The sequence below is a fragment of the Cibotium barometz genome, chromosome 51 (assembly GCF_041138505.1).
Source record: "Cibotium barometz isolate CiBa-2024 chromosome 51, ASM4113850v1, whole genome shotgun sequence".
Classification (NCBI taxonomy): domain Eukaryota; kingdom Viridiplantae; phylum Streptophyta; class Polypodiopsida; order Cyatheales; family Cibotiaceae; genus Cibotium; species Cibotium barometz.
In genome coordinates, this window is record NC_141096.1 from 37,591,752 (window position 1) to 37,618,379 (window position 26,628).

The 26,628-nt window shown below is 39.8% G+C and overlaps 1 pseudogene; it reads left to right on the forward strand.

Annotated features, from left to right (window-relative positions):
• Nucleotides 1-1,265: 1,265 nt before the first annotated feature.
• On the forward strand, nucleotides 1,266-2,133 carry LOC147609602 (copper transport protein ATX1 pseudogene; annotated as a pseudogene).
• Nucleotides 2,134-26,628: the final 24,495 nt, after the last annotated feature.

Here is a 26,628-nt window from a genome sequence, read left to right on the forward strand (position 1 = left end):
AATGACAACACTCGTGGAGCACGAGAAAAAGTTCTACAACTGTGGCCGATGAGATTGAAGAATATGCACATGTCAATGCTGTTGTTTATATAGGTAAGGTCAAAAACCAAGATTCAATTATTAATATTTCTATCAAGATTGTGAATAATGTATTTCAAGTGTTGATTAACTCAAGAAGAACTCATAGTTTTCAATCACCCCATGTGGTAAAGTTCTATATATATATATATATATAATTCCAAAATCAAGACCTCGTCTATACATATTTCGAAATCTCTTATTTATAAATTTTAGCAATTTAAATGCATCCTTTCTAAGAATTTAGATGTATTGAGCTTATGTACTATCTTACATATTTTGAGGTAAATGTACTTTTATGGTATTTATAAACTCTGCAAGTAGATCTATTAAAAGAACCCATTTTTTAGGCACTTAAAGGATTCAATACATATTTAAAAAAATGAATAAATAACAAGAGAGAGACCTTCTAATATCAAACTAAGTCAATTGAACTTAGGTGTACAATGATGGAACTTGCTTTGATATTAGAAGGTCTCTCTCTATCTATATATATATATATATATATATATATATCAGGGATTTCACTGACGTAAACGAAAACATGTGAACATATTAATAACATATGTTAATAAAACAAAATATCTTGTGATCACATGTTATATTCACAAAGCTTTCACAAGGGCCTAAAAAAATTATCTTTGTCGGGCATAAAAATCTTCTTAGGTGGTCCACTGACCTGCTATTATGTGAAGATGGTAACATGAGAACATGTGAATAGCTTATTCCCATATGTAACCAAGCTTTTAAGGGGTTTCTAAATAGCAAGTGACCTGTTATTTTGTGAACGGTAATATGAGAACATGTGAATAACTTGTTCAGATGTATCACAAAAAATCTTGTGATCACGTGAATATTAAATCTTATATATTTATTTTTTGTATATACACATATAAAGGGACTAGGGAGGCGCCATGTGTAAAGGCATTTTTTGTATATACACATATAGAGGGACTAGAGAGAGGCGCCCTATATATTTATTTTTTGTATATACACATATAAAGGGCTAGAGAGAGGCGCCATGCGGAAAGGCATTTTTTGTATATACACATATAGAGGGACTAGAGAGAGGCGCCATGTGTAAAATAAATGCTCCACGTGGGTTATTTCCGAGGCTGGCTTTTCTGAGCTGAGCTATCACGTCACACGCTGGTACAGTTCCACGCATCTTGGCCTATTTATCGGAGATGGTGGACTTCCGTGCCATTGTGAGTACTTGCTAATACGCTCTCTAAGTACTTGAAGCCAATCATGAGTACTTGCTGCAACGCATGTGCCAACAAGCCTTCTTTTGGTTTTCCCTTAAATTAAAGCTATCTAATCTGATTCTTTGTCCATAATTATTAGACGCGTAGATCATTTAATTGTTAGGGTAACTTGTGTGTAAATATGTAAGCGGAATACAGCTGCTGATAAGCGTCTTTTCATTAGCAATGTTTCACGAGTAATGCAATGTTTCACGAGTAATGCAGCTTAATCCTCAGTTTTAAATCATCATTTTTAATTCAACAAATACATTTAAGTAACATTTGTATTTATGTTTGGCAGGTGAAAGTACAAATTACTGTAACCCTCAAAGTATTCATGTATTGTCAAGGGTGCCGCAAGGATGTTCTGAAGGCTCTTCGTCGAATGGAGGGTAGCAGTATTATCATTCTTCTTTTTCTCGCTTAATGATGCCTGAGTATCATCTCACGCTAAACTAACACAGTTGCTTGCAATTTTAATGATGCTAACCAATCACATAATTAATGTTTGATTGCAAAATCTGGTCATTTTATGCAGAGTGATTGTAAACTCTGGTCATTTTATGCAGAGGTACACGATTTTAGTGTGGAACTAGATCAACAAAAGGTGACAGTTACAGGCACATTTAATCCAGATTGTGTGGTTAAAAGGCTGGCTAAGAAGTCTGGGAGAAGGGTGGAGCTTTGGCCAGAACCGATGGCGGACAAAAAGCCAGAGGTAGAGCACAAAAAGCCAGAGGTAGAGCCCACTACCTGCATGGACTATCACTTCAGTGATGAGAACCCAGCTGCATGCAGTATCATGTAAGAAATATACACCATATCTAGTTTCATGATGTAATGTACACGGCGTTTGATGTAACACCATATCTAGGTTGATGATGAAATACATACACCTTGACATACATGGTCCTCCACCACTCACTCTACAAAAACAAAAGGAGAGTCTCTTCTATATTATGCACCCTAGTCCTCCACAAGTCCCAGCAATGAAATATGCCATACATTAATGACTCCACAATGCCATGAGATTTTCCTCCGTGACTATGTTTTTCTCACTTTGCCTTGTTTGCCTTTGGCAAATTTTGTAAGTTCTATGTGACCCAACATAGCATGCACAATAAATTCTAAGAAAACATAACAAGTGTCATGACTAATTTATTTTGTTGCCTTGATCATGAAATCAATGCAGGTAGGTTTGTCTACATGCGTATATACATTAGATGTACATAGATACACATGTAAGAGTGTGCATACATACATACATACATATATAAGAGTGTACATACATACATATATAAGAGTGTGCATACATACATACACATGTAAGAGTGTACGTGCATACATAAATGCGTATGTAACAGTTTCCAATCTAGTGGGAAATCGTGCAAGTTAAATCGTCAAAGATTCCCTCAAATATCTAAGATAATTTGCTAGTTTTAAAAGCCATTAGTAAAATATAAACGTCAGTTTTGAAAACAACTAAAATAATGTATTCTTAAATTTATCAATGAAAAAACCAAAAGCACCACTTTTTTTATGAGGTCCTTTTGGAACACCTTTACGATTGTAAACTCTTCATTTTCAAAGTATTCTAAATTCAAAACAACTTAGTATTACACGTAAAAGCGAGAAATGTACTATAAGTACAAGGTTAATGGACCCAATATTATGAAATTATTTTTTACAAAAAGAAGTGCCACATTTAGTAAGTTACTATGTATGAAATTTTAAACTTACCTTTTCATGCTAGAACTATAAATGCAAGTCTATAATGCCATCATTCCTATGATAATTTAGCAATAACTTGGAAGCTATATGATAGACAACACACCTTCCCCAACACATGCAAGACCTTAAACCCCCCCACCACTAACACATACACACACACATAGACACACATGTACACAAACTCACACACATAGACACACATACACACACACATAGACACATAGACACACATAGACACACATGTACACAAACTCACTTGACACACTTGTTCGCTCACTCCCTCAATTGTTTTCTCACTCATTCACTTGCTCACAACACCCTTTATGAGAATAACAAAGGACTTTGTCCAACCTCACAAGCGTAACCCGCTTCTATAAACATAGCATGGGCATGAAGTGAGCTTTTGATAGAGCTAACTTTCTTAATCATTCTCTCTATCTGTCTCTCTCTCTCTCTCTCTCAAAATATCCAAAATGATTTGCTAGTTGTAAAAACCATTACTTTAGTTTTGAAAATAACTAAAATTATGTATTCTTAAATTTGGCAACGAAAAAACCAAAAGCACCACTTTTTTTTTGAGATTCTTTTTGGAACAATTGTACAATTATAAACTCTTCAATTTGAAACTATTCAAAATTCAAAACAACTTACTATTACACGTAAAAGTGAGAAATGTACTGTAAGTACAAGGTTAATGGACCCAATATTATGAAATTATTTTTTACAAAAAGAAGTGCCACATTTAGTAAGTTACTATGTACGAAATTTTGAACTTAACTTTTCGTGCTAGAACTATAAATGCAAGCCTATAATGTCATCATTCCTATGATAATTTAGCAATAACTTGGAAGCTATATGATAGACAACACCCCTCCCCCAACACGTGCAAGACCTTAAACCCCCCCACCACTAACACATACACACACACATAGACACACATGTACACAAACTCATTTGACACACTTGTTCACTCACTTCCTCAATTGTTTTCTCACTCATTCACTTGCTCACAACACCCTTTATGAGAATAACAAAGGACTTTGTCCAACCTCACAAGCGTAACCCGCTTTCTATAAACATAGTATGGGCATGAAGTGAGCTTTTGATAGAGCTAACTTTCTTAATCATTCTCTCTATCTGTCTCTCCCTCCCTGTCTCTCTCTCTCTCTCTCTGAAAATATCTAAAATGATTTGCTAGTTGTAAAAACCATTTGCTTTAGTTTTGAAAATAACTAAAATTATGTATTCTTAAATTTGGCAATGAAAAAACCAAAAGCACCACTTTTTTTATGAGATACTTTTTGGAACAATTGTACAATTGTAAACTCTTCACTTTGAAACTATTCAAAATTCAAAACAACTTACTATTACATGTAAAAGTGAGAAATGGACTGTAAGTACAAGGTTAATGGACCCAATATTATGAATTTTTTTTTACAAAAAGAAGTGCCTCATTTAGTAAGTTACTATATATGAAATTGTAAACTTACCTTTTCATGCTAGAACTATAAATGCAAGTCTATAATGTCATCATTCCTATGATAATTTAGCAATAACTTGGAAGCTATATGATAGACAACACACCTCCCCCAACACATGCAAGACCTTAAACCCCCCCACCACTAACACATACACACACACACACACACACACACATGTACACAGAGTCACTTGACACACTTGTTCACTCACTTGTTCAATTGTTTGCATGAGCATGAAGTTAGCCTTTGAAAGAGCTAACTTTCTTAATCATTGTCTCTCTCTGTCTCTCCCTCTCTGTCTCTTTGTCTCTCTCTCTCTCTCAAATATCTAAAATGATCTGCTAGTTTTAAAAACCATTACCTTTAGTTTTGAAAACAACCAAAACTATGTATTTTTAATTTTGTCAATGAAAAAACCACAAGCACCACTTGTTTTGTGATATACTTTTTGGAACAACTGTATAATTGTAAACTCTTCACTTGGAAACTATTCAAAATTCAAAACAACTTACTAGTTCACGTAAAAGCGACAAATGTACTGTAAGTACAAGGTAAATGGACCGAATGTTATGAAATGATTTTTTCTAAAAGAAGTGCCACATTTAGTAAGTTACGATGGATGAAATTTTAAACTTACCTTTTCATGCTAGAACTATAAATGCAAGTCTATAAAGTCATCATTCCTATGATAATTTAGTAATAACTTGGAAGCTATATGATAGACAACACCCCCCCAACACATGCAAGACCTTAAACCACCCCACCACACACACACACACAAACACAAATACACACACACACACACACACACACACACACACAGATGTACACACACTCACTTGACACATTTGTTTGCTCACCCACTCAATTGTTTGCTCACTCATTCACTTGCTCACAACACCCTTTATGAGAATAACAAAGGACTTTGTCCAACCTCATAAGTGTAACCCGCTTTCTAAACATAGCATGGGCATGAAGTGAGCTTTTGATAGAGCTAACTTTCTTATTCTTTGTCTCTCCCTCTCTCCCTCTCTCTCTCTCTCTCACAACAATCTCCCCCAAACACATGCATGACCCCGATTACCCCTGTAAACACCCACACACACACACACACACACACACACATGTGCACGTGTATACGTATATACATAATTTATTTTGCTGCCTTGATCATGAAATCAATGTAGGTAGTTTTGTTTGCAAGCATATATACATAAGATGTACATCAATTCACATGTAAAAGTGTGCGTGCATACATACATACATATGTAGTGTAAGAGTGTGTGTATACATACATACATACATACATACATATGTAAGAGTGTGCATACATACATACAAATGTAAGAGTGGGCGTGCATAGTTTACTATATAGGGATTTTTTGCTAGTTTATTTGCTATATAGTAAGCAATTGCCTAGAATGAAGAACTAGGAAGTGCTCCACTTTTCCTAGATCCAGACTTTTACTAGATATGCTCATTTTTTCTAGTAAACTATCTAGCAAAATGTTTTTTTTTTTTGCTATATCGGAATGTGTTAAAAGTCCCTTGTGGGGAAAGGGTGGAGCTTTGGCCAGAACCGATGGTGGACAAGCTAGAGGTAGAGCCCACTCCCTGCATGGACTATCACTTCAGTGTTGAGAACCCAGCTGCATGCAGTATCATGTAAGAAGTATACACCATATCTAGTTTCATGTGATGAAATACACGGCCTTTGATGTAACACCATATCTAGGTTGATGATGTAATACATACACCTAGACATACATGCTCCTCCACCATATCTATCACTTCAGTGTGATGAGAACCTAGCTGCATGTAGTATCATGTAAGAAATATACACCATATCTAGTTTCATGTGATGAAATACACGGCCTTTGATGTAACACCATATCTAGGTTGATGATAAAATACAAACACCTGGACATACATGGTCCTCCACCACTCACTCTACAACCCAATTGTACAGTTGTAAACTCTTCACTTTGAAACTATTCCAAATTCAAAACAACTTACTATTACACGTAAAAGTGAGAAATGTACTGTAAGAACAAGGTTAATGGACCCAATATTATGAAATGAATTTTTACAAAAAGAAGTGCCACATTTAGTAAGTTACTATGTAAGAAATTTTAAACTTACCTTTTCACTAGAACTATAAATGCAAGTCGATAAAGTCATCATTCCTATGATAATTTAGCAATAACTTGGAAGCTATATGATAGAAAACACCCCCCCAACACATTGCAAGACCTTAAACCCCCCCACCATTAACACACACACACACACATACACAAACACACACACACACACACACACACACACATGTACACACACTCACTCGACACACTTGTTCACTGACCCACTCAATTGTTTTCTCACTAATTCACTTGCTCACAACACCCTTTATGAGAATAACAAAGGACTTTGTCCAACCTCATAAGTGTAACCCACTTTCTAAACATAGCATGGGCATGAAGTGAGCTTTTGATGGAGCTAACTGTCTTATTAATTCTCTCTCTCTCTCTATCTCTCCCTGTCTGTCTCTCTCTCTCTCTCACACACAACAATCCCCCCCAAACACACGCATGACCCCGATTACTCCCGTAACACCCACACACACACACAAATGTTCACACACACCGATTACTCCCGTAACACCCACACACACACACAAATGTTCACGTGTATATGTATATACGTAATTTATTTTGCTGCCTTGATCATGACATCAATCTAGATAGGTCTGTCTGCATGCATACATACATAAGATGTACATCGATACACATGTAAGAGTGTGCATGCATACATACATACATATGTAGTGTAAGAGTGTGCATGCATACATACATACATACATACGTAAGAGTGTGCATACATACATACACATATAAGAGTGGGCGTGCATACATAAATATGTATGTAACAGTTTCCAATCTAGTGGGAAATTGTTCAAGTTAAATCATCAAAGATTCCCTAAAATATCTAAAATAATTTGCTAGATTTAAAAGCCATTAGTAAAATATAGACTTCAGTTTTGAAAACAACTAAAATTATGTATTTTTAAATTTATCAATGAAAAAATAAAAATCACCACTTTTTTTATGAGATACTTTATGGAACAACAGTATGATTGTAAACTCTTCACTTACAAACTATTATAAATTCAAAACAATTTAGTATTACACGTAAAAGCAAGAAATGTACTATAAGTACAAGGTTAATGGATCCAATATTATGAAATGATTTTTTACAAAAAGAACTACCACATTTAGTAAGTTACTATGTATGAAATTTTAAACTTACCTTTTCATGCTAGAACTATAAATTCAAGTCTATAAAGTCATAATTCCTATGATAATTTAGTAATAACTTGGAAGCTATATGATAGACAACACCCCCCCAACACATGCAAGACCTTGAACCCCCCACCACACACACACACACATAACACACATGTACACACTCACTTGACACACTTGTTCTCAATTATTTGGTCACTCGTCACTTGCTCACAACACCCTTTATGAGAATAACAAAGGACATTTTCCAACCTAATAAGTGTACATAACCCACTTTCTAAACATAGCATGGCCATGAAGTGAGCTTTTTATAGAGCTAACTTTCTTAATCATTCGCTCTCTCTCTCTCTCTCTCTCTCTCTCTCTCTCTCTCTCTCTCTATGTGTTTAGCAAGAACTTGGACGCTATATGGTAGACAACAATCCCCCCAAACACACACATGACTCGGAGCACACCCGTAAACATCCACACATACACACACCACACATGTGCACATGTGTGCATAAATATGCACGATAATGCTTGCTCACTTGATCACTCACTCACTTGCTCACTTTATAAAAACAATTCAAGAACTTTGTTGAACCTTATCAATGTGATCCCCTTCCCAAAAAGGGCATGGGCATGAAGCTACCCTCTCCACGAAGCATTTGAAACATGTAATTTTCTTAGCCATTATCTCTCTCTCTCTCTCACACACACACACAGACACACACACACACACACACACATTTTGTTGTATGAGTAACTAACATTGGTTTGGGTAAATTAATCATTCCTTTTATGGTTCTTTCTTGCATTCATTACACAAACCACCTAATTGAATTATTAATTATATACTCCTTTGAACTAACATCTAATCCAAAGATGTTAGTCCAAGATAATGTATATATTTCTTTATTAAATTATTAATTATACCTTCCTTTTAACTAACATCTAACTCAAAGATGTTTCTATTATCTTAGCATTAATTTTTTAATCATTACATGTGGTAGGATGTGTAGAGATAGGCTAATAATGGGTCTTGGCACTTTTCACCCGAGCGTATGTACACACTCTTATGAGTGTGTGTATGTGACCTTATCATGTCACTTCACTTGTGTTTCAATTATTTTTATCGATCTACTTTGAGTGTTGTGCTTCTCTCTCTCTCCCTGCTTCCTATATCTATATGTGTGTTACTTTCTTTGTCTCCACTTCAACAGTGATGTATGTGGTCCTATGAGGACACCAACGATTAGGGGATGTCTCTACTTTGTGACTTTTATTGATGGCTACTCCAAGAACACCTAGGCGTATCTATTAAAAGAAAGGTTTTTACATGCTTTACACACTTTGTGATTTTATTGATGACTACTCCAAACACACCTAGGTGGTGTATCCATTGAAAGAAAAGCTAGAAGTTTTTACATGATTTAGGGACTTTGTTTAAATGAATAATGTCTGAAAATGTGTCTATATGTAGAGTTGTCACCCTTCATACAAATCGAGAGGGGGTGTATATGTCAAAAGATTCTCATGTATATATGGCTGAAAGAGGCATAAAACATTAATGCAACATGGTGCCTTACACACCTTAGCAAAATGATGTGGCTGAAAGGAACAACATATCTCTCAGGAGATAGCATCATGTTACATGGTTAAAGGTTAGGAAATTATGTTGAACGCAATTATGTGTGCCACTTATCTACTAAAGAGATGCCTCACCAAGGCCTGTTTTAAATGTCAAGATGCCCTTTATGGCTCATTTATGTGTTTTTATTTGTCTTACTTATGCTCTTGAACCTAATAAACAATCCAATAAGTTAGATGATAAGGCCATAAAGTGCATTTTTACGGGAAACAGATCAAAAAGCAAAGGGTATAGGCTCTACCATCTGGCCACAAGGTAAATTTTGCTGAGTAAAGATGTTATCTTTATTGAGAACTTAATTCAATCCATGATCTTATACAAATAATAACAAAATGTATACTCATAAAATATCTGTGTATACTCCTACCTTTGTACAATGTCAGGCAGTCATATGTGGAGCAAACGAATGCTCAACAAGGTGTTGCAAATAAGCCCATACAAGCAGAAAATTAGCTCACATTTAAGCCCTCACAAATAATCCCATACTAGCTGAAAATTAGCTCACATCTAACCCTGCAAATCAACTTATTGTGATGAGGCAATTAAGGATGATCCATACAGGCATCCAAGAGTATGCCAAAATGGTTATTGGTAGAAACCGTTTGTGCGATAGCAAATTAGTTACTCCTTTACTACCTAGCAGGATACATGCAAGTTCTCATCATGCATCTTATCTTTTTGTGGATCATGCTCTAATTTCTAGTATAGGAAATGAAGAGGAACCTATTTCCTTTGAGTATGTAGGATAAGAAAAGCTTTATATAGCCATAAGTAGGCTCCCAAAGCATGGTATGAGAAGATAAATGTATACTTAGTTGTAAATGGTTTTTGCAACAATCTAATTCAGAGTATTGTGAGTACCCTCTGTGTAAAGAGGAGTAAAGATTAATTTTTTGTCATCATTTTATACGTTGATGACATGCTACTCATAGGCCCTAATAAGGAGAAGATTTCAACTCCTCCAAGGTTGAATTACATGTATGATTTGAGATGACAGATTTGGGCTCATTACATTTTTATTTGGGTATATAGCTTATGTAGCATGATGATGGTGTTATAGTGTTAAAATCAAAGTACATACATAGATTTCTTATAGAGTTTGGTCTTTAAAACAATAAGCTTGTTGCTACACCAATAGAGATAGGTGCTAGGCTTAGTCTATCTAGATATAGGTAAACCATTTGATGCGTCACTATATCAGTAGAGTGTCGGATGCTTCATTTATCCATGTGATACGGGGTTAAACATTCAGTTTGGGATCTCCTAGTTGATCAAGTTTATGTATAGTCTTGGAAGGAAGCATTATCAGGTTGTCAAGTGAGTGTTTTAATACTTATGGGGCACTCAACCCCTTGGCCAAATCTATGCTAAGGGAGTGATATTTAGTTGCATGATTTCAATGACTTGTATTCATTTTGATGCTAATGACACATGAGTGTCGATTGGTGTCATTTTACTTTCATCTTGGTGATTCATGTATATCATGGATCATCAAAGGGAACAACCACTTTGAGTTTTGAAGCTGAGTACAAGGAAACTTTTATAATAACTGTGGATTATATTTGGCTAAGAAACCTTTTGGTAGATCTTGGTGTTAGAAAACATCCATCCACCTCCATTTTCACGAACAACGATAGAGTGCATGAACTTTTTTACAAGGATCCTAGTGTTTTATGCTCCTAAAAAGCACATTGAGACACATGTCCATTGGAGACGCTCATTTCAAGGAAGATTAGCTTAGTTTATGTCTCTACACACAACAATGTGGAAACATATATTTTCACAACCTCTCTCTCATAAGAGGTCTGGAGCTTTTTACAAAGCTTTAGACTTATTTCCATTTAGGTATTGATCAACTGCATGATCTGTATACATGTTAACATCATCACTACAAGGGTGATTTGTAGACATTTATATTGTATTGATGTGTGGATGTAGGCTAAAAATGGGCTAGGGTAGTTTTTCCCTCTTTATGAGGTTTTTTCCCCAGCATGTGTACACACTCTTATGAGTGTGTACATACACAATTTTTAATTTCCAAGAGAGTAAACAATAAGAAAAGTTTAATCAATCTATTTGTTAAACATTCTAGGATAAAGAAAGGCTGAAATGTAAAGAAGAGAAGGGGATGGTCTTTTCATCAAGGCATAGCATCAAAATTTACTTTAATCAACTATAAAAAAACAAGAAAATCAGAAAACCATAGATTTGAAATTAAAGGTAAGAAGAATTTAGCTTACATGGAGTTTGTAAGCTTTCCTTTGGCTTGAGGGATTGAGGGTTCTACTCTTGTTTGGATCAAGAGTGGCCACCAATTACTTTGGAGAGGATTAAGCCAAAAACAACTGAATTATCAAGAAAATTCAATGTAATTGGCTATGGGTAGGAGTAGAGTAACAATGGGTAGGAGTAGAGTAATAATGCATAAACACGATTAACCTTTTACAAAAGGGAGGTTTGTATTTCTACGAAAAAGTAAGCCTCTAACCAAGAAACTTGTTTATAGCGTCTCACAGGCAAGGGTTGGGCTTCTTCAGCTGCTTGCGAAACAGATGCTTTGGAGGTAGAAGTAGCAATTGGTTGTGGGTCCTCAGGGATCTTTGCCCACTGTCTAACACTATGATCCAACTTTGCAAACACCAAGAGATTGGAGTGCATGTCATCACGGTCTTGAGCCCTCTCAACTAGACATATTACCTCTCTTTTTGCCTTAAGTGCTTCGTTTGACACAAAGCCATTACTATATGCATCAATCATCATAAGATCTCGCATACATAGACTCTATGGCCTTTTTTAGTTGTAAAAAGACTATGGGGTCCATACTCTTTACTTTATCATACTCCAATGGTAACATAGTTGCATCTAAGATGGGACCCTCAGCGCCAACTGTTATGGCTCATCCTAACCCTTCTCGAAACCCATCCAAAAAGAGATTACCTGGTGAATCGCAATTGTCATGAGGATGTTTCCAATGGCCGAGCTCATAACCCTTGAGGTCTCCAAGCTCTACAACTCCTTGAGAAGCAATTCGACCGTGTCTCCCACGAGCGTTGTCACACCGCCGCGTTGCACTACTGGTCCTTGTCCCTCCTCTCCCCTCACTTCACTCACACAATCTCAATAGCATGCAACAGAGAGAGAGATTAGCAAGAGCAACAAAGACTCAATCAATGGGAGAGTATCTTGTATTATGAGAGAAATTCACTTATATACATGGCCATAAGTGTTCACACTCACTTAAACTATGGCCGGCCGGGCACTTTACAAGGACTACTCTCACTTAGGACTTCATCCTAACTTGCTACCACATGCTCTTGAAGCGGGAATCACCATAAATACTCCGTCACACCATTATGGGTGCCCGTCCAAGTTGTAGCTTTGGACACTATTGCTTTATATCTTGAATGTATGACCTTTTGGTGTATCTAACATGACCCCTTGATGTAAGATAATGGTAGTAGCTCTTGTTAATCCTAAAACTAGATTAATATTCTCCCCTTCCTAATGACGATTGCGTCTGAGTGATCACGTTGAAGACCTTTGTGTGGGGAGAATGAACAAGCTTTGTCGATGGCTTTAATGTTGATTGACGTTCAATGGTCTTGTTCCTCCAGAAGGAATAAGAAAAGCTAGTTAATGAATAAAGAGGTTAGTGGTGTATTGGGATTTCCTAACGTGGGGGTTTGTGAATGGTTGCATTTTTATATTTTGTGAGCTTTTTTTTGGCTCACTTTGTTTTTTTTTGTAATCATCGGCAAGGGTACATGTGATTTTTGTTAGTGGGGACACTAAGAGATGTTAATAATGGGAGAGAAGAGAGAGAAGAATCGGGAGGAACTTAGACTTAATCATCAAAATGAGATGGTGATTCTCAGTTTCTCATTTTATTCATTGAAGCGACATTCATCATTTGAAGTAATTGGCTTGTGATGCTGTCCCTTTGTGTGGTAGGATTCTTGTCAAATTTTGTTTAGTAGGACCTGATTCTTTCTTCTTATGCCCATGTGCTTTGTACATTTTTATGTATATTTAAGTGCTCTTAAAAGCAGATTTACATGAAGTACAAGAATTGAGTCATATAGACTCTTATTGAACTGCTCTGTGTTGAAGTAGCCACTTGTTGGTGAGGATTGAAAGAATTGCGTCGATTTGCCAAGCTAATATAAAGATCTTCACTAGGGATTGAAAATCATTGAGTTGTGAAGATTGTGGCATCGTTTGGAGAGGTTTGTAATTTGAAGGAAAATTCTAGGCGATGGGTTGTATACCATTGACCAAGCTTTCACCCACCATGGCCCCCCAATCTCTAGAGATATACCTGGAAGTTGTCGAATGGTGAGGCTTTGGTGTAAATATTCTCCAATGCATGAGTATGGATATGTACTCATGGAGTTGCTACTACATTAATTTAGCCAAAATAATAGTAAGCAATAAGCTTAACAAATATATAGTGGCTATTGTGTGATATGTCTTAATCCATGAGATAAGGCTTAAATGTGAAAGTGCAAGTCCTTAAGCCTTGATACGGAACTCCTTTATTTGTAATTTTGTGAGATGGAATTCCATGAATTTGTAGATTTTGACCCTCTTTTTTTTCTTTTTTTTTTGATGGGTCATCTAGGTCATGATTTGCAAGTAACAGCTTCTTATGTGCTCTTTTCTCACTACCAAAGGGGTGGCAAGAGCATTGCTATTTTGTTCTTGATGTGCTCCTAAGTCTCCACATTTGATCTTGAACTTGTTGCTAAATAGTAGGGAAGACTGCTGATTTTTTGCTTGAATAGACAAGCTTTTATGTTTGTGCGTTGAATGCACGAGAGTGGTGGAGGGATTTTCTTGCTTTTGCTTGGGATTCATTCTTGTCAAACTATAGGTGAAGTTGTTGGGGTTGAAGTCGGTGTGGTGAGGTTTTCTTCACATTGTTTGATTTTGGCAACCATATGATGGAATTGCCATCATAGTGTCCTTGTGTTGAAGTACATGCACAGGCACCCATCTTTGATGAACGCTGTAATTTAGTTGCTAATGTGCAACCATATGATGGAATTGCCATCATAGTGTCCTTGTGTTGAAGTACATACACAGGCACCCATCTTTGATGAACACTGTAATTTAGTTGCTGATGCACTTGGTGTTGAGGCTTCCTTCTTTGTGCAGGCTTAAGGGACTTTGTGATGTGCTTGGGGACCCAAGTTTTGGTATTTCTTTGGTAGTACCCTTATGCTTTTGCAGCAGTGTTTATGGTACCCACACTTGCTACATTGGTGGAGTTCTTTGAGGAACTCGTATAGGCTTTTGTGGATGCTATTGTGGATTACTTTTCTTCTTCCTTGGCTTTTGAGTGCTACGTTGAGAAAGAGGTTTTGGCTATCGAGGTACCCAAATTTGATTGGCACATTTATAGTAGCCTTGAGCTACAAGTAGCTGCTTTTCCACCCACATTTTGATACTATTAAGATATCGTGATTGTGGGAATCTTGGTGGAGTTTTCTTTTGGGTTGGTGTGGATGGTTTGGGCCCCTCCTTGACTTGGGTTGGCGTTGAGGCTGTAGGTTTGAGACTTTCACTGGCATTGTTGATGATGAGGTTAGAGTCTTGTGGAGTGGCTATCAATGACAAAGCCTTTGAGCATGTGGTTGTCTCCTTTGGTGAGGTTTGTTGATGAAGATGTATAGGAGCCGGGGCCTTTCCTTAGAGTTTCCTATTAGAGTTAGATTGTTAGGCTTTGGGAACTTCTTCATGAATAGTTGCTGATTGCCAGGTTTTGAACTTTGTAGGTGAGGATGGGGTTGAAGGAGTAGAGGCTTTATCGGTGTTGGTTGTGTTGATGCAGATGATAGGTCATTTTGTAGAGGGAATTTTGTGGAAAAGGCTTGTATCCTTTTGCGTTCAACATCATAGATATCCATTAAAGTTGGATCCTCTTCCTGGCAGTATGGTATTGACAACTCTTTGTCTTTGACCATCATGATGACTCTATTGCTAGCAAAGCATAGTGGTGCTTGGGCAGTAACAGTCCATTTATGCCCCAAGATTAAATCTTCTTCCAACACATACTCAACCACAAAAAAACTTGCAAGTGAGGGGGCTAGTTTCAATATACATTGTATGTTCAAAGTACCCCAGTTATGACTTGCTTGAGGGCTAATCAATGCACATTTTCCTGTAGGGAAATCCAACCATACCATGATAGAATCTTCCAAAGGAACCATGGGTGTTTTGGTTATTGTTTTAGCTTCAGATCTTGTATCTATTTCATATTCCCATTCACTTTCATCCTCTGTTTAGGTCTCAGCTTTTTCAAGAGTACCCATTGCATACAATGGCACACTTGGCCCTCTGATAATTCTTAGTGAGGGCTTTTTAGAAACTTGCAAATCTCGACAGTCCTGTTTTATGTAGTTTGTTATGTCCTTGTATAACTCAGGTTGAGCCATTAAAGGTGTAAGTGTTGATATGATGCTGCATGAGAGAAGAGCATTCCTCCGAATGAGGTTTTGAGAGATTGTTTTAATCTTGTAAGGGAATTATCAAATTTCTCACGTGCTTTCTCAAGCCTATAGTTTGTGTACAGCACATGGAATACAAGATCCCAGTTGGTTGGTCTCAAGATTGGTGCACTAGCCAGTGCATTCTTCAATTATCTTATGCCTCTTAGCATTCCTTAGTCCATTCAAAGACAATGAGTAGTCTATATAATGGCCTGGAAATTTCAACATAGAATATGATGAAGCATCGATAATACCCAACATGGCCCATAAACCGTTGTACACATTTGTAGTTGGTTGGTGGGAGTAATTCCAAAATCAATTTTACTTTGCTCTCACTAGTGGAAATACGATTCTTAGACACAAAGTTCCCTAAGCTTACATCGTGCTTGACCTAGAATTGATACTTCAAAGGGTTTAAGGATATACGATATAATCGACATCTCTCAAACACCTTTCTTAAGCAAGCCAATTGTTTAGTCGTCGTGTGTCATGAGTGTGCACACAAATTATCAATGAATACTGTGAGGTGAAAAAAAGAAGAAAAGACCACGCCTCTATAGCCCTTCATCTCCCAAACTTGGAAACACACACACAAACGGGGGCACCACCAGCCAGCTGGAACACTTCTCTCAGTTCACCACACCACCCACACCAGAGAGACAGCACAAAACAGGGGCACCATAAACCAAGTAAACACCCAACAATATATTTCCAATCACAACACTTCATACAAGCTTCTCCCGACACAGAAGCCTTACTCACACAACTTACAAACACTCAGGCCTGGATTTACTGCCAAGGAAATTCCACCACGGCCACACCACCTCAGGAATTACAACCTTGCGTCTGACGACTAAGCCTTCGCAACCACACACACATCAACACTCTGACCTGTCACACTGCTGAGGATACACCACATCCTCAATCATCACCAACCTCTCGCCTGCCTGCTGTACCAATCACACCAGAAAGAACCCGGCCACTCTCACTCTTCAGAGGGTGCCCCACCAGCTAACCCTCAACTCCTCTGCGACCCATCACTTCTGTGTGTGTCGTCAGCAGCAGCTACCCAAATACCTCTCTCTCTCTCTCTCTCTGTGCTGATCCTCTGCCACATGCATCTTATCTGCAGTGCTACTGGCCCCACCAGCCTCTACACAATCCTCTGTCCGGCCACGCGTGCGCTCTTCACTGTTCCCTCTTTGCCACCCTGTTCAGCACCTACTTGTGCTTCCACATCCAGCTTCACCTAGCCCAAGCCACTTCAAAGGCTGCCTCCTTTAATCCCTTCTCTTTGACGTGCTATCAGCCCCACCAGCCTCTGCAGCACGACCTTTATACGACCAAAACCCTTCATCAGCACCCCTCTATATCTGCCTCTCCTTTTCTCTGGTACCACCAAGACGACCCCTCTCACCTGCACTTGAGAGGTGGCTCCCTCTGGTCTCTCACCACGCCTCTGCTCTCCTACATGTCTCTGGCAGCTCACTTTAGCTCCAAAAGCAGCCTCTCTCAAAACCCGTCGACGTTGCCACACCTGCAGCCTGCATCCCTTTACGTCGCTGCCGTTGGTGTGCTATTAAACCGACTCACCTCCTGTCCTCGCACCAGCAGCTCCTAGGCGGCCTCCACACATCATCACCACCCTTCGCCGGCTAGTCACTTTGATGCCAGCACCCGCCGGTGCTTCCACAGCCGGCTTCACCTGCAACTGCACCCAAGCGGTTCTTTCCCTCATATGTTGGGCAGCCATACGACCACCCCAAGAACCCGCTCATGCTTCTCACATCAGCTCCTCTGGTGGACCCTTTGCGCCTTCAACCACGCTGCTAACCCCAGGGTGACCTCCTCTCCGTCGTGTGTGCCTGCGGCTACGCCAGAGTTGCTCTGTGCCAGCCTCCCTCCGTTTTTGAGGCCGTCAAACTAACCAAAAAGGCATCCTTCTCCTCTTCTACTCGGTGCACCACAGCCCATGCTTCTCACATCTTCGTAACTTTCCACAGAGACCCGCTGGCAGCAGCGCTGGCATCAAAGCAAAGTTCCACGTGGTCATGCTTTTTAGTGGCCACGTTGTTATCATCATTTTTAATTTCTTCTAAGGCCTAGAAGATGGCCATCATCACTTCCTTTTCACACCAAAGCTCAAGGCAACACCCCTTCATCTTTAATTGCCCATGTCTCCACATACTCTCGAGATGCAACTTTCCAATACCCACTTATACTTGGGACGCGTACACATTCAAGCGGCCAAGCCGCTGATATCACATCTAACAAACCACGTTTCGGACAGGCCTGCAAGCCCACAACCAAACCATTCACCCTGTACATCTGCCAACGCATTCCATAGCAAAGCTCTTCACACACACCATGCATCCATATGTACACAAGCCCTAAACATCTCTCAAAAAAATGCCTGACATACTTTGCCAACCCCCCATCTACTAGAGCATTCATGCTCAGCAGCAAAAAGATAAAATCCAATAGCTATCCACCAGGATCAAAAGGAAACATCTCCAACTCACCATCCCATTCCCCAATATCTGTGAAAAACCATGGCTGCATCACTGCATACCAAACATCGATCATCTGTGCCAGAAAATCATTTCCATCCATTATCTGATCAGCATTCACAGACTCTGACCACACAGCATCATCTTCAAGCCTCTGCTCTTCACCCACACCAAACCTCCTTGTCTTCAAAACCTGTGTCATTGCAGCATTTAGCATCCCATTCATCAATACCTGTGAAGGCCAGGTTCCAACATTTTGACCTTTCTGCACACAAAAATCCACATCCTTTCCAACAGCAGTGTCCACAAGCACTTCCAGCTCTTGTAATTCAGGCATCTCTTCACAACCAAACAGCTCAACTGGTTCAGAACCCTTGTCATCTATGGACTTTGCTTTTAGCATTTCAGCAATATGCAAAGAAGCCTTAGTTACACTCTCGACCATATTTGCATCCATGTCCATCTCTGGCTCCTGTTCATCAAGGCTAGCAACTTCCCATATATCATCCTCAAGCACAATACTCTCATCACAATGCTCTTCATCAGCCAAGTCTACATGCGTACCTTCTTGAGTGTTGCCAAGCCCCCTGGTATCATCGTCCAAAGACTCCTCAACACCTAATGCATCAAATGGAAAAACATCCATATCATTCATCACAGGTACCATATCACCACCATCAAGCTGTCCAAGAAAATCCATAATAATAGGATCTTCCTCCATGCTCTCCACATCTGCATCACAAGCCATCTTCACTTCACCACAAGTCTCTACCCCATCCTCCTCCCTTGTAGAATCTGGCAAAGAATCATCCTCAAAGCATTCTGTATCCAGCTCCTCTTCCTTCTTATCATTAGCCAATCCCAAGGCATCATCCCCTTTGCTTCCTTGTGCATGCATATCATCCAGATCCGAATGCAAATGATCTTTAATAGAGCATTCCAAATCATTGTCATGTACAGCCATACGTCCCAATCCAAAGAAGAATCCACTGGCAACTCCTTATCTGCAAAAGTCTCAATCCTTGACCTAGATTCCTCATCCTGCTTTTCATCCACCTTCACATGCTTTAAAGACTTTGGAAAAAAATCAGAAGGCATATAGAACATCCCCCTTTGCACCTGTATAGGCCTTTGAGGCTCCTGTCTAATCAAACTTTGCATATAGGACTCTTATCCACCTCAACCAAATTTACATGCATATCCCTTGCAGACACAACACCTTCATATGGATAAATACCCATCTCCATCTGCTTCAAAACCTTGCCTTCCTTTTCCCTAGCAACCCTAACTACATCATCAAATGACTTGGGATTCTTCAACTCAACCCTGACCTTCAAATGAGGTAGCAAACCATCAATAAACAAGCTCTTCTTCAAAAACATAGGAGGTACTTCCTGCTTCAATGTTATACACCACTTACTCCACAAACATGTAAATACCTTCACAAAGTCCAGTGATTGCCCATGGACCTGCTTCAAGATGCTCAACTCCTGCCAAAGCACACTAGGCTCCTCCACTTGCTGAAAATGCTCCAAAAGACCTTCTTTCAACCTGTCTAAGGTCAAAACACCATGTAGCTCACCTGCCGCATCCTGTGCTTCAAAATCCTTAAGCCAGCTTTGGGCATCTCCCTTCAAGAAAATCTTTATCAGCTTCAAAACCTGCTCTTCATCTGTCACATGATTGCTAATGCATGCCAACTCCATTTGCTCCAAAAAGTCAACCACATCTTCACCCTTCCTGCCATGAAATTCCGGATAAGACCACATCATGAAAACTTGTAACAATCCCAGAGCTCTCCTCAGTGGAACATACACCCTTCAGGCAAAGAACAACACCAGAGCTCTCCTCAATGGGGGCACTAGAAGGAATGTGAGGTGAAAACAAGAAAAAAAGACCATGCCTCTATAGCCCTTCACCTCCCAACCTTGGAAACACTAATACGAACGGGGGCACCACCGGCCACCGGCGGGGCTGGAACACTTCTCTCAGTTCACCACACCACCCACACCATAAAGACAGCACAAAACAGGGGCACCATAGACAAAGTAAACACCCAGCAATTATATTCCCAGAAAACACTTCATACAAGCTTCTCCCGACACAGAAGCCTTACTCACACAACTTACAAACACTCAAGCCTGGATTTACTGCCAAGGGAATTCCACCACGACCACACCACCTCGAGAATTACAACCTTGCATCTGACGACCAAGCCCTTTCAACCACAAACACATCAACACTTTGACCTATCACTGCCGAGGATACACCACATCCTCAATCGCCGTGAAACTTTCACCTGCGTGCTATGCCAATCACACCAGAAAGAACCCGGCTACTTCTCTCTTCAGAAGGCTCCCCACTAGCTAACCCTCAACTCTCTGCAGCCCATCACTTCTGTGTGTGTCGCCAGCAGCAGCTACGCAAACATCTCTCTCTCTTTCTCTCTCTCTGTGCTGATCCTCTGCCAGCCACTTCCTCACTTCCTCTACAATGCTACCCCACCAGGCAAGCAGCAACACCTCTATCTTTCTCTTTGCTTCACTCGGCACCCGCTCACGCTGTCCACTGTCGGCTTCAGCTTCCGGTCTTTAGCACCTGCCTTTGCTTCCACATCCGGCTTCACCTACGTGCCCCACACCAGCCCACGCTTTGCCAACCTGTCCCACACGTTCTCTCTTTGGTGGCTCCCCGTGTCGCTACACCAGCAGCAGCCATGCCTTCTCTCCTTGCGCTTCTCTCCTTGCACTGTTAGCCACGCGAGCCGCGCTACAGTGCTTGACTTCACACAACCAGCCATCTACAAGGCCACCACCAAGCACCCGCAACTCTCCTCGCAGTATCTACACAACGGCCTTCAACTCCCAACCTCGGCTCTGTCCACTCACTGTAGTTCTCGGCTGCGCCTAGCCAAACAAAACCAAAGACCCTTCCATGGGCTGCGCCCCTCTGCTCTTCGCCTGCAGCTAGCCTCTGTCCTTCTCTCCGACGGCTTCACCCACGCTAACCCTGTCTGCTGCGCTACGGCTGCCTCTTTTGGCTGCAGCTCCCGAAGAAGCCTCTCCTTTGTGTGACCTGCGGCTACACCCCAGAGCCCCAAAACAAAACAAGGCAACCACTTCTCTTTTTCTGCAACAGCTGCGCATCACCCGCTGACTCGCCAACTCTCCAGCTTCTTCCTTTCACGTTGTCGTGAAGTGTGCGGTACAGCCAAGAAAGTACGAAACTTCTAGCTGTGAGAGTGAATGTCAAATCCAACAAGGAATTTCACGCACAAAATTTCCCAAGGAGTATTGAACATCACTACTTCCAATGACAAATACATGTGTCAATTTGCCTCAATACATCCTTGAATTCACCCAGATGATTGCTCAGAATTGCATGAAATCCTTTGAACCATTCACATGTGTGTATAACAAAGCCTTCCAATTTTTCCAATATACATGTGGCCAGTTACATCCATTACATCCAGTGTCATCAAAACCATTATATCATGATGCTCTTTTTCACCTGAAAACCTGCCTTATTGTTCTAACATCTCACAAACAAAAGATGGCATAACATGCTCATGGCTTCCAGAATTCAATCAAGCAGAAGATAGACCACAATCCCGTGATTTGAATGTGCTAAGAGGATACCTTTTTCCACAAAACTTCGAGTTCTAAATTAAACAACCATTAGCTTGTTCACCAAGCTTTCTCAACTTCGAATCCTTTAAGGATTTATGGTCTTACCCTTTTCTCAAGTCCAATAAGGTAAAGAAAAAAAAACTTATCTGAACACGTGGATTTACACATTGTTTTTCTTTAACTTAAGCTTGTCTCCAAAGTCACTTCGATGTTGATTATATGAGGAAGAAACGCGGCGCTGCTCCCGCTTCAGTATTGGTTTATGAAAATGGATTTTCACATAATTATGTCATTATGTAGTACAAGATTTACTCTCTAAATCTAATACCTACAAAGCGCATACAAACTATATATATTTGAAATAAAAATGTCTGGTCTTTTTGACGCTGTTCTCCAACGCTGCAAAAAACTCTCTATCACTCTGCACTCGCCGTCTCTCTCCGGCCTTTTTCTATTTTCTTCCCGCGGAGAAGTCGCGCATACCACCTTTTTTGCAGCTACTCGTCCGGATTTTCCAATTACAATATACTGCGCTTGTTCCAGAGAATTCTAAATAAGAGAAATATTTTCCCTTCTCCACGTATGCTGCCAACCATTATATATTTCTTCTAACCTTAGCATTAAGGTTAGAATTCTCATTGCAAGGCATATCCCATTATATATTTCTTCTAACCTTAGCATTAAGGTTAGAATTCTCATTGCAAGGCATATCCTTAGCACTAGTCCATCTTTCACCACACTATTCTTGTCTTTTAGGTATGATATTCCCTTCTTTCTAATGGTCACAACAATTTCCTCAAACACTTCAACATGGATTCCTTTGTGCATTGGTATGCCCTCATGCCATCATATATAACTGGATGCTTCTAACTTGCCCATGAGCTCTGAGTAACAGCAAAAACATCATCCTCCATACTCATATACAAAAAACTCCTAAATCTGACTCAGCCTCAGCTTGTCTTATTGAACCTCATATACAATATGAACATATATACATGGCATCATATAATGACTCGTCATGGCACTTAACCCCATGCATCTGGATGTGTATTTGATGGCCTCACATGCACGGATTCACATCATAGACGTGCCATGGCACGACATCCACCCCCTCTAAACCTGCACATCCTCTGGGTATGTGCCAAATCATCATCAAGGTCCACATATAGCTGAATGTCGTCTTCATCTTCAGCAGTTCCAGGAAGATTATCCTCTTCCTCTTCAATCATATCCATACTACCACTGTCAAACCTCTCATCCTGAATCTCTTGTGAATCAAAAGGATCACCATCATGCCTTCTTTTAAATATCTTGATTCTTTTGCCAGCCACAAGATTCTTTACTTCTATTCCATCAAGCTCACACAGAGTATACGTGGCATTTCCATGCACATGCTTGACAATGTAAGGGCCAAACCATCTTTTTGCAAATTTTCTTTGAACAGTGAATTGGTTGTCAAGGCTACTGTCATACATTAGAACCCAATCACCTTCTTCAATAGGTTTTGGCCGGAGTCTGTGTCTACTATCAAATCTTTCTTTATTTTTCAACGTTGCATCTTTCAAGCGAGCTTTAGCAAGCTCTACATCTTCAGGCCTCCTCTCCAACTGTCTTATTCGCAATGCAAGGAGGTCATCTCTGCTCAATCCTTCCACCCAGGGCAATACATTCCAAGTTAGAATTACTTCTTCAACTGGAATCACTGGCTTCTGACCATACATTAATTCTGCAGGCATGTATCCTGTCACTGAGCTATGAGTTGTACGGTCAGCCCACAAGGCATATGGTAGCAGCTTTGGCCACTCTCTCATTCTTTCTCTGCATGCCTTAGCCAAAGCTTTAATGATTGGAGGATGTCCTCGCTCACTTTTCCCATTGCCCTCAGGATTGTAAGCACATGTTAGAGACAGTTTGATACCAATTCTAGAGAAGAATTCCCTTGCTTCTTCAACGTCTAGCTCACCCCTATCAGCTGTTATTTTCCCAACACAACCATATCGGCAGATCACATCTTCCAAGAGAAATTTGCATACTGTTTCCGTACTCTTTGTTCTAAGAGCACGCCCTTCTACTTGATTTGTCAAATCTTCTCTTGCAAGTGCTATATACCGCATCTGCCAAATTCCCAAAGGCATTATAACTAGATCCACTACCCATTTGTAGTGCATGGCAGGTGGGTAGGTTGGTTGCAAGCCATCACGATGCCTCACATTCGAATACATTTGGCATACTATGCATGTTTCCACATATTGGGAAATATCCTTGTACATTCCTCTCCACCAATATTTTTCCTTTATTTTGGTAAAGGTGGCCCACACACTTCTATGCCCAGCCCAGAGACTCTCATGGAATTCTTTCACAAGCTTTCCTTGAGTCTCTTTATCACATATGACTCTCTGTGGCATAGCATTCCTCTGTTTAGGATGCTTCCAGAGATACCCATCCTTTAGAAAGTAACCATATGCTTTTCTGCGGATCCTCTTAAATTCTGAGTCAGACCAATTCTCTTGCCTTGTCAGAGTACTCAAATATTGACCAATAAGCAACCAATCTCCTTCATATATTTCCTCAATAAAAGACTCAAGTGCATTTGATAGGCAAATATGATCTCCCTTTGCATATGCTGTAGTATAGAACTTTGTACCGACATCATCAATGTCACTAATCATCTCTTCCTCATCTTCATACCTGGCTCGTGATAGCATATCTGCAACTGGATTATCTTTTCCCGCAATATGCTCAAACTCAGGATTTAGTGACTTGATATAAGCAATCCACCTAAGCATAGCAATATCTGGAGTGGTACAACTTGCTATCATCCCAAGAAGTGGCAAGCAATCAGTCTCCACAAGTACAGATGCCCCAATAAGATATTCTTTTTCACATTTTAGAGCAGTGACTATCCCCCATAATTCTCTCTTGATTTGTGGATACTTTCGCTGCTGCCGAAAGCTTAATACCTTTGCTCCAAATTTAATTACATACCTATGATCATCCTCATCATCTTGCCCTACTGCCCATCCTATCCCAGTAGGACTAGTATCAACTGTAACAATCACAGGCCTGCTACACTCATAATCTGCCTTTCTCAAAATGGGTGATGATTGGAGCAAGTATTTCAGCTTCCGCATAGCTTTAATATGTACTGCACTCCACAAAAATTTTTGATTTTTCCTCAAAAGCTGATAAAGAGGATCTGCTACATGTGCATAATGTGGGATCCAAATAACATAAAAGACGCATGCTCCAAGAAATCTCCTCAGCTCTGTAACATTAATGCATATTTCCTTCATTCTTTGTATTGCATCTATCTTGGCTGGACAAGGACGGCGTCCACTAGTACTACAAAGATGTCCCACTATTAGCACTTCACCAACCCCAAATACTGATTTCAGCCCAGATAAAGTAAGATTTACTTCTTCAAGCCTGGATAGAATCATGTCACAATCCTTTATATGATTTGCCACAAACTTGCGGCACCCCTTTGAATCCAAATCCTCATCTTTATCTTTCTCATCACAGCCCTTTATTGGCACATCATCCAAAAATGGCATAGTTTTTTGTGGTATGAAGTCTCGTAAGACTTTATTCATTCCATTCATCATATGTGCCACCGAGTTAGTGGCTCCCTGTGGTAAGGTACACATCCTTACTAATCCCAAAGGAGTTCTCATTGTGGTCAAGTCCCTGCTTTGTATATCCAGCTGAAACTGATCATATCCCGAATACAGATCACCCATAGAGTATATAGCTTTCCCTGCAAATGCTTCTGCAAACTCATCCACAATTGGACCTGCTCCCACATTCCTGATTGTGACTTTGTTTACAGGTTGCATGTCTTGAATAAAGCGCAATGTCCCATTTTTCTTTGGTACAGTAAACCATCTGTTGGAATATGGCGCACATGAAGGCTCCAAGATTCCCATCCTGATCTTTTCCTTTAGTAATTCCATCAACTTTGGCAAGAGAGCCTTTGGTACTGGAATTGGCCGCAGGTTCCAGGGCACATGTGGAACAGTAAAGATCACCATTGGTGCTGTTACACTTGGATCAACACAACCTATCTCATGCGGCTGAAAGGCAAAAGCTTTCCCATGTTTTACAAGCATCTCCTCAAAGCATTCCCTTTCAACTGGCAACAGAAAATCCCTCTCACCAATCTTCAGCTCTTTCAGAGTTTCTTGAGTAAATTTATGCCCAATTTTCTTTGGATCTCTAAGATTTGGCTGCATAGAAGCTTCATCTATCTTCTCCTTGCTTCCTGGTGGCAAGGGCAAGGCAACTGGTTTCACCTTCTTTGCAACCGTTTTGTACTTTGTATCAACATGAGCATCCATCTCACAATTCATGTTTTTACATTCCACCCCCTCAAATTCCTGGATTATATCATACATCTCCACAGATGAGACCTTTATGATTTCATTTCCACCCTGTAAGCATGCTCTTCCCATATCAAAAAGCACATCCATAGTATCTATAAATGACACCTCATCAAGCACCCCTGAAATAAACTCATTCTTCTCCAA